This window comes from Asparagus officinalis, chromosome 4, assembly GCF_001876935.1.
Source record: "Asparagus officinalis chromosome 4, Aspof.V1, whole genome shotgun sequence".
Classification (NCBI taxonomy): domain Eukaryota; kingdom Viridiplantae; phylum Streptophyta; class Magnoliopsida; order Asparagales; family Asparagaceae; genus Asparagus; species Asparagus officinalis.
In genome coordinates this window covers 49,243,351-49,260,207 of record NC_033797.1, presented here as the reverse complement: position 1 = coordinate 49,260,207, position 16,857 = coordinate 49,243,351, and the positions used below count along the sequence as shown (strand labels likewise).

The 16,857-nt window shown below is 37.6% G+C and overlaps 1 pseudogene; it reads right to left on the bottom strand.

Moving 5' to 3' along the window:
* LOC109837414 lies at positions 249-6,700 on the bottom strand (annotated as a pseudogene).

Genomic DNA, 16,857 nt, shown 5'->3' with positions numbered 1-16,857 from the left:
ATATATATATATATATATATATAGAAGTAATTAATTTCTCTCCAAGAAAGAACCAAAATTAGCACGAGGAAACAAGTGCAATATAACCTTTTAAATTCAACTTGACTAGATTTTGTTTACATCAGTGATAAAAATCTATTTCCAAGCATGTAATTATACCAGGTAGAAGAAAAGCTTATTCAGAGATATCCTCCCACTGACCAAAAAAAAAAAACCTGCTATGCTCAAGAAATCATAATGAACCAATATACAGACAACCAAAAGGACATTTTGCTAGAAGAAGTCTTTAGTTTCTTATTCAACATAAGTCTAAGAATGCGATATATTACAACGGAAACAAAAATATAAAAACGGAAAATAATAAAGATCCACCTAATATCAACAATTCTTCAAACCATATACCTATAACTTCCATGCGGAGAAAGAAATTATACTGAAAGAAATTAATTCCCTTCAGCAAGTAAAAACCGATATTTGGACATATACCATGAGCAGCGACAATTACGATAAGTTCGCTAGGAAAGTATCCACTTTGTCATTCGTCGACCTCTTCAAAAACTTCATGCAAATGGGTGGCTTCACCTTCGCCAGAGCGAGAATCGATTGAGGCAGAGTCCATATACCATCTCCACAAATCAAACCAGCAGCAACCGCAGGTGCAAAAGCAGCAGCCTTCGCCTTATTAATCCTCTCCCATATGAAGAGTATCAAACTCCCTACACACATATCAATAGCAAAGTATGATCCCAAATAAAAAGGAATCGCCATCGCCATTGGCAGCGGTATAAACCTTGAAACCTTCTTCGGTCCAATATCTCTCAACAAATTGATGGCAACAGCAAGAGCAAAGAACACGTAGCAGAGAGTGAGGCAGTTCTTAGGAAGAGAGCCAAAGCCATCGACTCCAAGAATCGCCATGTTTCTGTAAACAAGAGCATAGGGAGCTGGATACTCGCTCCCTGGAAGCCCCAGATCACCAAAAGCCTTGTAGAAGAGCCAGAAGACACAAGGGGAAATAACACAGCCCATCGCAGTTCCAATCACTTGGCTAACAAACATAGACTTTGGAGATGCGAGGGTGAGATAGCCAGTTTTGAAATCTTGCATAAGGTCAGAAGCAGTTGAAACGATGCTCATCATTACACCACAAGCAGCAAGGCCAGCAAGAACACCTCCATGGTTGGCTCCTGCCCAAGCTCCAATGGTGAAGATTGCAAGCTTTCCATAGGTCGAGGCAAGAGACCAATCGGTGAGGCCACAGCCATAAGCGTTGGAAAAGGCAAGAACTGGTGCGATGATATAGGCAACAAAGACATAGTACCATTTTAGCTGTGGGAAAATGTGAGGTAGAGTGCCAATGGAGATAGCAGCAACAACGACATAACCAGCTAAAGCAGCTAGATTTGGGATTTGGTCCTTGAGAAAGAATTCAGAGCGTCGCTTGTCATCAAAGGAGACAGCAGCATCAGAATCTGCTGCCTTGCCATCTTCTGAGATGGGACGAGTACTGGTTCCTTTACCTTGCATTTGAGAAACTAAAGCAATAACTGTTCGACCCAAAACCTTGAAGAAATGGTAAAGGCCATCACCGAGAATCATTGCAATACCGATGAACACCCTGTAGCCTTGAAGGCCATGAAGACTTGAATCTGAAAGATTAGCTGGGTACCAATGTCCCTTCTGATTGCCAATAAGAGGCCACATTTAAGTGTTTTATGGATGTAAATTACTTGTTCTTGTAGGCTTCAAGACCAAATGTAGGAAAGGAAACAAATCCACAGTCATCTCCAGCAGTAAAGAACCACTGGAAGAATCCCCACAAGAAGCTGTAGCCAAAGAACTTTCCCAGTGTTTTTACTTGTTTCCTGCTTAAGTGTTTTATGGATGTAAATTACTTGTTCTTGTAGGCTTCAAGACCAAATGTAGGAAAGGAAACAAATCCACAGTCATCTCCAGCAGTAAAGAACCACTGGAAGAATCCCCACAAGAAGCTGTAGCCAAAGAACTTTCCCAGTGTTTTTACTTGTTTCCTGCAAAAGAAATTCAGTTTGTAGTCAGAAGAATTTAAAGACCTTGCAGTCAGAAGAATTTTGGATTTACTCTGCAAGCTTGGCGCCCTGAGGGGTGTGAAAGCCATTGATAAGGTGAGCAGTTGCAGTGCCACTTGGGTAGATCAGTTTGTAGTCAATAATCATAATCTGAAATAAGTTAACATGGTTAAATTAATCACCACTATCTAGAATGTATAATGCAGATAGCTCGAACAAACAGTTTATGAAAGAAAATTCCTGAAAATCTCAATAAGAACAAAGAAAACTGAAAGTCAAGATGAAAATGGAAATGAAAACAATTTGATGCCATAATTTTCTAACAACTATGCTCTTCAACAACAAGAAAAGAATAAAGAATTACCTTTCGGAGAGGCACCAAAGAGAAGAGTCCAAGAAAACTGACAACAAACAGAAAACCAATCATCCATCCAAGCTGTGGATCCTTACTGTTTTGTGCATCAGTTGCTTCTGATGTTTGTTTGGCAATCCTTTGACTCATGCCAAAAAGATAGCTCCCAAAACCCCCTGTAGTTTAACGTAGCAAAGAAAGTAAGAAATGGACATAAAATGAAAAGGAGGCGCGTGAAATGAAATCATTCCCAAAGTTTGATGAATTTACATGAACAAGTTTCAACATGGTTGTTCAATATTACAAATAGATGTTATTTTCTGAAATCATTGGGCACACTCCCTACCCAATATTTGATGAATTTACATGAACAAGTTCCAGAGATATTAAATATTTCAAATAGGTGTTATTTTCTGAAATCATTGGACACATTATTTAACCCATATTTGATGAATTTACATAAAACACGTTTCAACTATGAAATAGATGTTAAATATTTCAACAGGTTTCGACATATGAAAAGCCTCCTTGCAGATGTTGTTTGTTCATATATCCAAATTAATAATTTAGATAGTCAATACTCAATAGTATTTGCTGGCTTGCCTAAACATAAGCAGTAATTTTGCGACTGAAGAAAATGGGGCTGAGAACCTAATGTAGAAGTCTCAAGAATTTGATGTTGAGGAGACTAAAACAAGGTTCAAAAAAATTGAGCAAGGCTCAAGAAAAATAATCCATGTCCAACTCAAATTATATCGAAGTATAGGTAATCTACACCGAGAAGAAGAATAACTTGCGTCGAACTTACATAAGTTCAACACAAACCTTTTCCTTTAGGTAATGGCCTGTGCCAGCGAAGCTCATCACAAACTCATGTAGGAAATTTAAGACTAGACTTTTAAACCAATAAGGATACCAAAAGAACAAGGCTTGGCTTCTTTGTCCTGGCCTCAACTTTCTCTTCTGGAGGCTGATAGGTGCTTGTATCAAATCCTACGAGTCATGATCACGACAGCCCATCGTACAAATGACTTATTTCAGAATATTTATTCTGCCAACAGTTAACTTCCGGGGGAAAACTATCTGTCTATCAATACCACGGTCCACCACTATGTTGATGACTTAATGGTAAGGACTATCGATCTATCAAAAGAAAGTGATAAGAACTCTTGGAATTGTTCATCAACTTGATTCAGTAGAGTGTGACTAACGGAGACAAATTTGTTTTCTTCTAGTAGGTCAAGCTCTACCTTCGAGTAGGATCCAGATAAGATCCAACATTCACATGGGCATGGGCATGGGTATGAATTAATGGTTTATTATACTTTTTGTAGGCGTGCCGGTATAGACTGGACTTTTCAAAGAAAAGTATTGATTGAATAGGGCACAGTAGAAGACGAAAAAAAAAGCTCGTCCAACCTTGCAGCTTCTTGGTGGTCCAAAGCCAGAATCCAGTTGACTGAAGGAATATATAACTGAATCAGATTGATGCGGCCAACAAAGTTGCGAAAATACACACACACATATATATATATATATATACATATGCCTATGACCCCACTTTGCAATAAACCCAAAACCAACTTATTTAAAAAAAGTAAAAGGAAAAAGGTGTAGTTAGTATTTTGAGTGTCTTTCTTTCCAAGATTCAATCATGTATGATCAACATTTTCGGAACTAGAGAAGAAGTTAAAAAGAAAAAGAAAACATACTAATTTACAAAATTAAGGAACTGACCAAAAGTAAACCAACATTGGACGAAAAAATTACTTTACTACTCTAAATCAATGTAAAATCAGATGAACAATTTGCTGATCTAGGTGGGAAAAAATTGTGATGTGATATGGATATCAAGGTCGAAGTCTCAAGCTCATGTAAGGGGCTGTTTGTTTGCAAAAAAAAAGAAGAAAATTAAGGAATAGGAAACCTATTTCCTTAAATAATTGTTTTATGGTTGTTTGGTTGGCTTAAAAAAGAAGGAAATCAAATAATAGGAGATGATATGAGATGAGTTGTCACAATATTATTGGATGATGTGAGTGATTTTTTAAGAAAATTTGTTGGATGGTTGTTTGATTGGCTAAAAAGAAGGAAATCAAAGAATAAGAAACCTATTTCTTATAATAGGTCATATTATTGTGTTTGGTTCAATCTTAAAAATAGGAGATGAGATGAGATGAGTTGTCATTATATTATTGGATGATGTGACCCACACTTAAGGAAATCAATTTCCTTGTTTTTTTTGGAGGAAATGGGTGGAAATGAAATGGAGATGAGATGAGATGAGTTGTCACAATATTATTGGATGATGTGAGTTATTTTTAAAAATGAGATGAGATGGAGATGAGATGAGTTGGATGATGTGACCCATAAAAGTTGTTTGGTTTATTTTATTGGATGATATGAGATGAGTTGTTGGATGAAAATAATATTTTATTGGATGATGTGGATGAGTTGTATGATGAAAATAATATTTTATTGGATGATGTGGATGAGTTGTATGATGAAAATAATATTTTATTGGATGTTGTGGGTTAGTTTTAGGGATGAAAATGGTGGAAATTGCACTTTTTGATTTCCATGGCTCAATTTCCTAGAGGTGACTCATGGTAAATTAAAAAAAATAAACTACTGAACATAATATAATAAGACTTAAATGAAGGAGATATACCAATTCAGTATCTTAATTTAGTAAATATAGTTTGGAAATAAAATATCCTTATTCTTTATTCTACTCTTCTAAAAGACGGACAGATTCAGATTTGAAAATCCATTATACGAGCTAAAAACAAATTCTCAAAAAAAATATTTAGAAAAAGAAATCATAACAATCTTTCCTAGGAAATGGAAAACAGTAATAATGAAACAATTAAAAAAAGAAAAGAAATACCCAAAAATACTATAATCACAATTTAATAATAAAAGTTTGAGAAAACTATTATCAAATAAGTTTTGAAACCTAACAAGACTTTTACAAAAAGTACTTTTTCAGTAGTAAATAATAAGAAAGTACACAATCTAATAAATAAACTTTTCCTAAAAAAAAGATAATCAAATTAGACTCCTAAATCTAACGAAACTTTAAACAAAAACTAGGAAAATTCCATAATGACCCAAATCCACGGTACAGGGAGGGGACTGGTGAAGTATCCCTCCCGTTGCTCCATGCACTATTCATAAACAGTTCATGGAGCAAGGGGGGGACACCTTAACTGTCCCCTCCCCTGTCTCATGGATTTAAGCATCAGAGATGAGACACCTCATCTGTCTCCTCCTCTGTCCCATGGATTTAAGCATCAGAGATGAGACACCTCATCTGTTCCCTACTCTGTCCCATGGATTTGGTCCCATGGATTTGGGTCCCTCTAGCATTACTCTTTAAAAATAAATCTAAATTTTCAAAAACTCACTAGTAAGAAAAAAAGTGAAAATACATCATAAACAGAACTTTTCCCAACAAATCTAGCCAACTTCAAAAAATAAAATTCTAAATCTAGCCAACTTCCCAAAAAAAACTTCTTATTTTAAATTTTGAAAAATCAGTAGACAGGGATCTTTGAGAAAACGGAAATAATATTAAAGACCTACTTTAAAAAGATAAACAAACAGATTGGTACTACAATTTAGCAATCAAACTTTAAACGACAAAAATCATCAAATGCAGATCCTGAAATAACGAGAATTTCAAAAAAGAAAAGTTCTTATTCTAAATCTGACGAAATTTTCAGAAAAAAACTAATAATTCATTTAAAAAAAACATAAGTGATAAAATTACCGCTGAAGGCGATTCCGTAGGCCGCAACAACGCAAGTTTGGATCACGGTATTCTCCTGCCTCGTAAACGGCTGCTTCAAAAATCCAATCTTTTCAAGCCCTTTCGTCCAACTCTTCACAAAGAAGAACCCTAGCAATCCCGCCGACACGTTCAACGACGGAATAATCCCCGTCGTCAGGTTCAACTTCATCACGATCACGCAAAACATCACCGAGAGAAAAAAGCTCACAACGAAAGCCCTAAACGTCAGCTGCTCCCGCCACGTAGGCACTCGCTTCCCCTCGAAAACTTTCTCGATCGAAACATCGCCGTCGATCTCGTCCGCGCCGACACCCTCGATCTCGTCGCCTCGGCCGTCGTTTTGACGGTGCTTGCGGCGGCGAGGGAGAGATAGGTCGGTCATCTCCTCGCCTTCTTCCATTGCGCTGAGATTAGGGTTTGCTACCGTCCCCATTGAAGGCTTGAGGATTTAGCGATTGGGGGAAATTTTCGAGAATTATATGGAGTGTGATGAGGAGGCGAGAGGGTTTATATAGAGAAGAACGGTATTTTATTTCGAGGGGATTCTTGTAAATACGGAAAGGTGCGCTGGGGATGGTTAAGAAATAGGGGAGCTTTTTTGAATTTGCCTTTACCGGGCGGGATTCTCGTAAGAGGGGTAGTCCAACTGAATAACGCCTGACTTTTTGGCTGGATTCTTTGTGTCATGTTTTCAGAGTTCTCCTTGTGAATATAAGTTTTGGCATTTTTTGTCTCTTAAGTCTAAAGACTTTTCTTTGTTTAGAATATTTAGAGTTTGCAGAGTCGTAAGTTTCCTCTCGGAGTAGAGCTTTGCTACATGGACCCAAAATATGAGACCAATAAAGGGGACAAGTGAGGTGCCCCCCTCCTATTGGATAATGAGTTGGCCATCATTAATGATGGCCAACTTATTATCCAATAGGAGTGGGACACCTCACTTGTCCCCTATTGGTCCCATATTTTGGGTCCTTAAAGAATTTTTCTTCGGATTAAGATGTCGTAGCATGAGAAATTATCAAAAATATCTATTTTTGGAACTTGTTGCCCGCTTGTCATCATCACATGTGTAATATTTTTATAATAATTATTTTGATCATAAAAAAAATAAAGGAAAAAAAATTGAAAATATCTATTTTCGGAAGCATATATATCATGAGTTTTTATGTACGTAGTTTATAGTAGTTTTCTGGAAAACTAAAATAGATAAAGAAAAATATATGTAAATTTATATGTGAACTGAAAAATCATGGTAGTTATTTTTAAAACAGAAAATATCATGATAGATAGTGTTAGGATTTGTCGGTACAATTGTCTTTTTTTAACACATAACAAACATCATATTGGTCTAACATGTGTTTGAGATGATTTGTACAGATGTATACAAGTGAGTCGATATTGAGAAAAAAACGAAATAAGTCTCAGCTTAACAAGATTGTTTCAGCTTTTTAGCCATCGATGAACCCATTGCCCATCAATGAGCATTTGATCATCGATGAGAAAAGGTTTTCATCGTTGAACCTAGAGCTGATACATCGATCAACAACTATGTATCGCGATAGCTAATTGTTATAGATAGCCTTCATTCATCAATGAGCATCTCACTTGTGATGAGCGACTGTCATTGGCCTTCATTATCATCCTTGTTTTCCTCAGAGCTTCACTATTATCATCAAGGAACATTTTACATAATCAAACCGCTATAAGATCATTCTAGTTGTGCTCAATTAATATTTGATGCTTTGAATTAAATTTATTATTATGACATACTCAAGCTAGTGTGAGTTGAGGGTTTACCGCATACTCAAGCTGAGGCCCTGAGGGTTTATCGCGTACTCAAACTGAGATTAATTGACAAATTGATCACTAGCTAGGGCTAGGGATACTCGTATGTGAAGAGTTTAGATTTGACGACTAGTATGGGGGGAAAGTAAGATTTGAGTCATATAAGTCTATTAAATCGGATGTGTGATTTAAAGGACTTTCACGTAGTGAGGAATTCACTTTGTGAGAAAGAAGAGTGGATATATAATTGTTTATCTAAGTCATTATAAAATATTTTATGTGATTGGCATTGTTTGCTGTTTTGTTTATTATTATTTTATTTCATTGCGTGATATCTCCAAAAATGGGAAAATTTGCAAAATAGTCTGTTTTTGCTAATTATTTAGCAAAATAGACCGTTTTGCTAAATAATTAGCAAAATAGACCTCTTTTGAAAAAAATGTCGATTTTAAAAAACAAGACTCAGAAAACATACGGGACTACTAGTCCCGTATGTTTAGCGCCAACTTAATCACGGATTAGTGATTTAGAAAACATATGGGACTAGTAGTCCCGTATGTTTTCTGAGTTCATCTTAATGTTTTATGAAAATTTCTGAGTTCATCTTAATGTTTTATGAAAATTTCTGAGTTCACTAATCCGTGATTAAAACATACGGGACTACTAGTCCCGTATGTTTTCTGAGCTGTTTTGCAAAATAGACCTCTTTTTGGCCTGTTGGCAAAAAAGAAGTCTATTTTGCTAGTTATTTAGCAAAACGATCTATTTTGCTCAATAATTATTAAAAAGGGACTATTTTGCAAATTTTCCCCTCCAAAAATAGTGTGCAATCCTAATGATATCTCAAAGTTAACGGTATGCAACGCGCCAAGATTCAACTAACAAATGACCCCCCCCCCCCCCCCCCCCCCGGCTTAACAGCTATTTTAAAATCATAGCTGTGAAACTGCAAAACTTCTGTTTTTAGAAGGTTTTAAATTAAAATAAATGGTAAAGAGCAAATTTAGAAAAATACTCTCTGTTTGGCTTTCGTTAGGTGTTCACAGGTAATAAAAGATTCTATTGAAGATTCAAGTTCAACAAGACGCACGTGATCGCCTCACGCGCTGACAAAACTATTGGCCGACTAATTTGCTTTTCATAGAATCTAGGCTGTCACTGAATTTTCCTTTTCTACGGCTCCAATTCCTTTTCTGTACACTAGGGTTTTTTAAAGTATACAGTTTTTTTTTAAAAAAAACTATTTCGCTCTATTAGTTTTTACCAAATTGGAGAATCTAAATATGAAATGTACATCGTTTTTTAGAGCAAGTATAACAAGCTATCAGTTGGGAGTCCTAGTCAGCATGCTCTCAAGAGCTCTCAAGCATTTTAGAATAAAAAATTAACAAATTAAGCCTTGGGAGGCACTCCTTCCTCCAACAAGCTCCTAGTTAGGAGTTCCAACAATATCAAAAAAACCCCTCTTCTATTTTAATATTTTACCCATTATTTTTAATTATATTTAAACCCCTCTTCTATATTTAAACCCCTCTTCCAACAATATCAAAAGAACTGTCCAACGAATTTTCCCACAAACCCATGCCTCTTCATCTCCCCAACCCAAACCAGACTTCTTCTTCTCCCCAACCCCACATCCACGCCTCTTCAACCCCGTCGAAACCAACCCGCGAGCTTAAGACTCAACCACCGCCGCCCATCGGATCTCTGGCTCCCCAACCCGCGGCCTCTGAGACTCAACCACCGCCGCCCATCGGAGTACAGACCAGCCGCCCGCGAAGCTGAAGTCCGTCGCCGCCGATCTCATCGATTTGAGACAAAAAGGTTGGATTTTTGCTTCAATTTTGTGCAGATCTGTGAAGATTACTTGTTGGGTGGGAGCTCGGAAGCTCTCAAGAGGCACGTCAGCCTTGAGAGCGAGGCTTGGGAGGGTTTGGGAGCTTGCTGGAGGGGGGGAAGAAGTTTTCCACAGCCACGTCAGCCTTGAGAGCTCTGAAGAGAGCTTGCTGCCCTTGCTCTTAAGACGCGTATTACAAGTTTTCGTTACAAAGTTTTTTTTTGACACAAAGAATTCTCTAGTGTACAGTATTTGTATTTGTATAAACAAAACTATTGTGTCTCTTCAATCACTCAACTGGCATCTCTATCGTGATAAAGCAATCTGATAGTTACATATGATCTGATAATCCAAAGTGCTAATGTATCATAGTCGACCCATCAATTAAGCGAGAGTGAAAGGACCCAATATCTGAGTAACTCAAATTTATTATATTTGCATGAAGGGCGTTTCTGCAGGGGACCCAATATGGGACAAGTGAGTTGTTCCTTTCTGCTTGGATGATGCAATGTTCATAAACAGTACATCATCCAACCGGAAGGGGATAGCTCACATGTTTCCCTATTGAATCCTCTATTTGGGGTCCCCGGGACATTAATCTTGCATAAAATATGTCCAAAATTCAGCAATTATGAACCTCATCGAATGGATCCCACTCCTGCTCACGGAGTGTGTGAAGGGCATTAAATAATTGCAATTTGCAAGCGGGATCAGTAGGAATGGATCCATAAATTCCGTCCGAAGACTTTGAACCTAATTAAATAATTTGCTAAGTCTACGATATGAGAGAGCCTGAATATCCAACACAAAAAGATTCTATATTAAGTAGGACGTGGAATTAATCGTCAACGGTCCACACTACACGCAGTGTCAGCTTTTCCTTCTTTCACATTGCTTACTCTAGATTCGTAGGCTTGTAGCTATCCATCGTGATTAATGATTTATGAAAATTTATAAAGATGGGTGAGATGGACGTTTAGAAGTGAGAGAGAGAGGCACTACGGGTCCGTCCTCAACCACACTCTCAACCACACCATCTATCTTGCTACAGCGCACGGGATCCACATGAGATTTTAAAATCTCACGTGGGTCCCGTGCGCTGTAGCAAGAGAGATGGTGTGGTTGGGAGTGTGGTAGAGGGTGTGTCACTATCATTATTTTTAGAAGTGAGTCCAACTACGGTGAGCTGAAAAGTTCTCCTCGATGATTTAAAACAATGAAACGCCGCATGCGTAACGTTTTGGCAGGAAGAAAAGTAGGAGGGAGCGTGTAGTATTGTTGATACCAAATTGGGGCCCCCTCTATTATTGGGTCCTTTTATACTCTCCCTATGCATTTGCATAGGCATGCGTGGAAAAAAATAGAGAGTCAACCAAGGTCTTATCCATACGTATGTCCATTGCGATACCTACCCATCGCTGGCAGACACAGTAGAATCGAAGTAAAGCAACAGCCAAGGATTCTGATTCATCTTGGGGTGTGGGATTGTCCCGGCCATAGGATAATACAAATTATAAAGATCAAAATTGATTGATAGACTTTAGTCGTGAGGGAGGGCGGTAAAAGTGTGAACTTTATATACGGGCCGAGTTTGGATCACAAAAAATAATTGGAAAAAAAAATGTGTCGTGGCCCCCAAAAAACATACTTCATGTGCACCTCACCCCGTATTAATTCTCATATGTATATGCCCCAAATACCAAGAGTTTCTATGATTCAGCCCTTTTCGACACTGTCTCAAAAAGTAACCCAAAAAAATTTCAAAACAGCCCCTCCTCCTGTACTTCTTCTTTTTCTTCTCCTCGTTGCCTTTCTCTTTTTCTCATGCTCCTCTCTCCTAACTTTATCTTTCTCCTCTCTCCCTCTCACTCCTCTTACCCTCCGACCCCGATGCCTTCCTCAACCGTCGCCTCCTCCGCCACCACCGAGCGTACCCTCCAACCCACTCATTGTAGGCAAGTGTTGAGAAAGCTTAGAGAAGAAGGAGAGGCGCTCGGCGAGATGGATGGAGAGGAGCATGGAGAAGGAATATGAGAGAAGGAATGAGAAGTCGAGCTCATGGAGCCAGTGAGGCCCATGATGATGGGAAGTAAAGGGTGATTTGGAGGGGGTATGGATAAATTTTGTGTTAAAGGTGGTAGGAGATGAAGGTTAGGGTTAGGACTCATATCTAGTGGGTAATGAAGGAGGAGGAGGAGGATTTTGTGATTTTGGGATGTATGTATTGTTTGTTGAAATGCTTTTAAGGTGGATGAATTGGCTTGCATGTTAAAATAAAATTACATGGGCTAAAAATTTATCAATGCCTATAGAGTGTTTGATGAAATGCCAAAGAGATATATATATGGTTTCTTAAAATGTGATAATAACAGGTCGTGTACAAAAAAAATGCTATAGAAATATTATAACTGAAAAATGCATAAAGTTCTAACTGAAATGTAAGTAATCATTAACTTGTTGATAAAACTAGGATTCGTGTGATGTAAGTTTGATGATTTCAGGTTTCACAATACAGACTCATATTAAATGTTACCTTTAATAGTTACATGTTAACTATTTTTGTCGTCCGTTAACTATCACAGCTATGTATTAATTTTTAACTGAACATGTTAACTCTTCCTGTCGTCTATTAACTATCACAGCTATCTGTTAACTCACACATGAACTTATTAAATGTGCATGTCATATTTTAACTATCATTATTACATGTTAACTTTCACGTGAACATGTTAATTTTCATGATCACAAGTTAATTTTATAGTTTATTTTAAAATCTGACTGGTTTCTTAATTTATGCAGCCGTGATACGTTTTTGAATTCAGAATATAATCATACTGCACCATGAAGTACTTCTATTTGTAAAGAATGAACCCAAACTGATTAGTGTGGATTTCTATGCTGAATTATACTTTTGGTAGAGATATATAGCTAGGTTGTCAAGAATTTTGTAGCTCATTGTGAAAGAATTTTGTTAAACTTTAAGAACGTAAGACCAATCAAATTGTGTATTCAAACTGTATTAATTATAAGAATGTAAGACTAATCAATATAAAGTACATGTTTACTATATGTTGACTACTTACATTTCTTGTTAACTATCCTAGTTAGCTGTTAACTTTTACTTAAACCTATTGACTTTTGTCTTTTCTGTTAATTTTTATTAAAAATTGTTAACTCTGGATATTACCTATTAAGTATATATGATATCAACAATAAATATATCAAATTGATAGAAAAAAATCTAATTGGTGATTAGTGTGAATTGCTACGTAGAATTATACTTTTGGTAGAAAACTATAGGTTGTCAAGAATTTTGTAGCTCATTGTGGAAGAATTTTGTTAAACTTTAAGAATGTAAGACCAATCAAATTGTGTATTCAAGCTATATCAGCTATAATAATATAAGACTAATCAATATAAAGTATATGTTTACTATATATTGGCTATTTATATTTCTTGTTAACTATCTCAGTCAGCTATTAACTTTTACTTAAACAAGTTAACTTTTAACTTTTCCTATTAATTTTCACAAAAGTTGTTAACTCTGCGTAGTACCTGTTAAGTATGTATAATATCAACATTAAACATATTAAATTGACAGAAAAAAGAATCTAGTTAGTGATTAGTATGAATTGCTATGTAGAACTATACTTCTGGTAGTGTAATATAGGTTGGCAAGACTTTTCTATGCGTCATAGTTAGTTCATAGGCTAGAACACCTAGCATAACCATAGATACAACAGAGTAACATACACAGAAAAGAGTTTTGAACTAGCAAGAAACAATGACTAAGTTCATTGAAACTATCAAAGGCTATGGAGATCAGAGGAAGTTGTCACCAGGAGTATCCTCTATGAAGTCCTATTGCAGAGTATCAACTCCGAGTTCACTTGGTATTCTGCAAACATGCTCAGCCTTGTTATTGTTAGAGTTCTCTGCTATGAAAAAGATAAAAGTGCGCCATAAAGAAGCAAGCTTATGTGGCTGAATCTGAGTTTCATCGTGTTATGGTAATCTACTGTTTATCGACAAAGATATCAAAAGATTGTCTCCGCAGGCCTAATGGAGTCGCAATTCAAATCGATCCAGCCAAAAAAGCCTAGTCAGAAGCCAGACGCTTTAGCCGACACGAAGCACGAAGGCAGTCGGCCTTTTCGTCTTTGAGACGACTCTCCCACGAGTGACTCGGATGTCTACCGAGCCGTCTGACTAGACCGACGACTCACTTATCTAGTCAGCAAGTTACGAGAATGACCCGCCTTCCAATTCAATCATGTTGGGAAAGATAAAGATCCAAGTCATCGAACTGAGCTATTTCCAAGACATACATCGATCAACCATAGTATTGATCAGTCACGTCAAACGTCTCAAACTCTGACAAAGTCTTAAATACACGGGCGGCTCATTTTATTCCCAAGTCACTTCGGGGGCATAATCAAGACACCCTCTGAGCTTGGACGACCTTTCTCCAGTTGCCAGCTTCCATCTGTAAATCAACAGTATGGCTAGATCGGTCAACCTATCTTCTCTTGATCCTTATCCGTCAAACCCGAGACGTTATCGATGCACCATCTATACTTGAGTGCCTCACCCTCCAATCGCTAGCCGCCATCTATAAAGAAAGGGTGACTCATCGCCCTATCGTATTCTCTGCCATGCGCCATCTAATCAATCCTAGGGGTCTTATCGAGATCGTCTCGAAATAATTCTCCTCCAGTCGCCAGCCGACACGTGAAGGGACTACTGCTGACTCAGCCTCCAACTCATCCCCCACCATCATCCTTAAACCCCTGATGAAGCCACGTGTCTATCCTCAAACAGCCTATAAAGAGGGAGGCAATGGATTCAGTTGAGGAGATGTAGAAAAAAAGAAAGGGAGGGAAGGTGAATCCTTTCAGAGGAGGAGGTTCGAAAAAACTAAAACCAAGAAGTCATTCTTTTCTTCAAGTTTTTCCTTAATAAATTCTAAAGGAGAATGCACCCTGCAAGGACCTCAATGGCCCAGGGACTCTCCCTAAAACCTCCCTCAAATTCATCCTCTAACTTGACCGTCGGAGGTACCACGGGGGAAACACGCCCCGTACCCCAGCGTTGCTTATGTGTGCAGGCCATCAGTCTATCTCATACGCTCAGATCTAGGCGTAAAGTTGGAGGGGAAGACAGCCTACCGCACCCCCATCGACTGTTTGTTTACGAGCATCAATACATTGAAAATAAGGTTGTTATGACTACTCCATATGCACAAACAAAAGGTAGGAAGGAACACTTTCCATAGAGTTTTGATCTTCCATTAGAAAGGAAACTACCATTTAATGCAAGAAGGATATCAAGGTCGTCTGGTCATTGCATTGAGGGAAAGCAGGGGAGAAAGAGAGACCAAACAGTTTTGATGAAAGAGTAGGAGAAGAAAAGATGATCGTCTAATTCCATCTCCAAGTTATAAAAGGAGCATTTATTGCCACTCGTCGATCCTTTCTTCAACAAATTTTCTTTGGAATGGAGTCTCCTTTTGTGATAATCCAAAAAAAGATTTTCACCTTGATGGGGATGATAGACTTCCAAATATAAGTATATGAGTTAGAGAAACCACTTCCGCAGTTGATCAAGGAGTAAAAGGATTTGACTGAAAATGTTTCTGATGTGAGCAGAGGCCACAATAAACTATATTGAGTGGTGTTATCTAGTCTATTGGTAGATTCAAGGAGGGAATATGGGGCAGTGATTTCGTTCCTCTCATCTAGGGAAGATCCTCTTCTAAGTAGAGGGTGCCACATACAGTTGTTGTTGTGGTGATAGCCTTGAGAGCAGACACTTAAATTGGCAGAGAAAGCTAGGTGGTAAGCTTTGGGGATATGCTACTTAAAGAGTTATGCCTAGTCTAGTTATCTTCCCAGAAGCCAATAGGTGTTCTATCACCTAATTTCTATTATACTAGAATGTTAAAAGCATGGTGAATAGAATGCAAATTAATAAAAAAAACTTAGAAGCCAATCCCTTTGGAGGTGTGCAGAGAGGGTTGGATTGATGTTTAGAATAGAGAGAGTTGAAAACATGGCTAATGTTTAGAATAGAGAAAGGATTGGTTGAAGATAGGAAGATTAAGGACACCAAGCCCTTCCTATTTTTTGAATTTACAAACCTATTCTCATCTAACTAAGCATTTGGATCTAGAATTCTGCTAATTGTCACTCCATAAGAATTTTTTTTCGAATGTTGTCAATTGACTTGGTAGTCAAAATGGTAATTTAAAAAATGCATATAGTATAGATGGAGAGATGATAGAACTGAGTTGAGTAGAGTATGTCTACAACCAATAGATAGAGCTCTACTTTTCTATATGGATAGCTTCTTAGAAAACTATTCTAACAGAGGCTGCCAGTCATGTCTGGAAAGGGTGCCTTTCTTGAGAGGGAGACCAAGGTAGATGAAAGGAAGAGTACCAAGGGAGCAATTGAGGATGTTGGCTGTTGATTCCCTTTGAGAGGGATTTCACTAAGGTAGAAGATAGCAGAGTTACTACTAAGCCAAGAGATGTTTTTAAAGATGTAGAAGATGATTTTAAGGATTGATAGGTCATGTTTGTTGGTCTTGCTAAAAATAAGGGTGTCATCTATAAATTGTAGAGTTCTGATGTGATTAAGATCTCCTTTGAGATTATGATTATATAGGTTCCTTGATGAGACACTATTAATCAGATTTTATTGAGGACATCAACAACAAGCAAGTATAGCAAAGGGGATAGAGGATATCATTGTTTCATGCCCCGAAAACATTGAAAATAATTGGTGGGGGTGCCATTGACAAGGATAGAGGATCTAGAGGAGGAGAGAACATGTTCAATCCATTGGCATCATTTGTTGCCAAATCCCCTAGCCTTAAGGAGAAAAAGAAGAAAACCTCAATTCACACAATCAAAAGCTTTCATGAAGTCTATCTTCATGACAACAAATTTCTTTCTTGCTAGAGGATCAGTGATGAATCATCTCGTGAGCAAGAAGGATCAAATCAAGAGTAGACTTACCACCCTTCAAATGCGGAATGA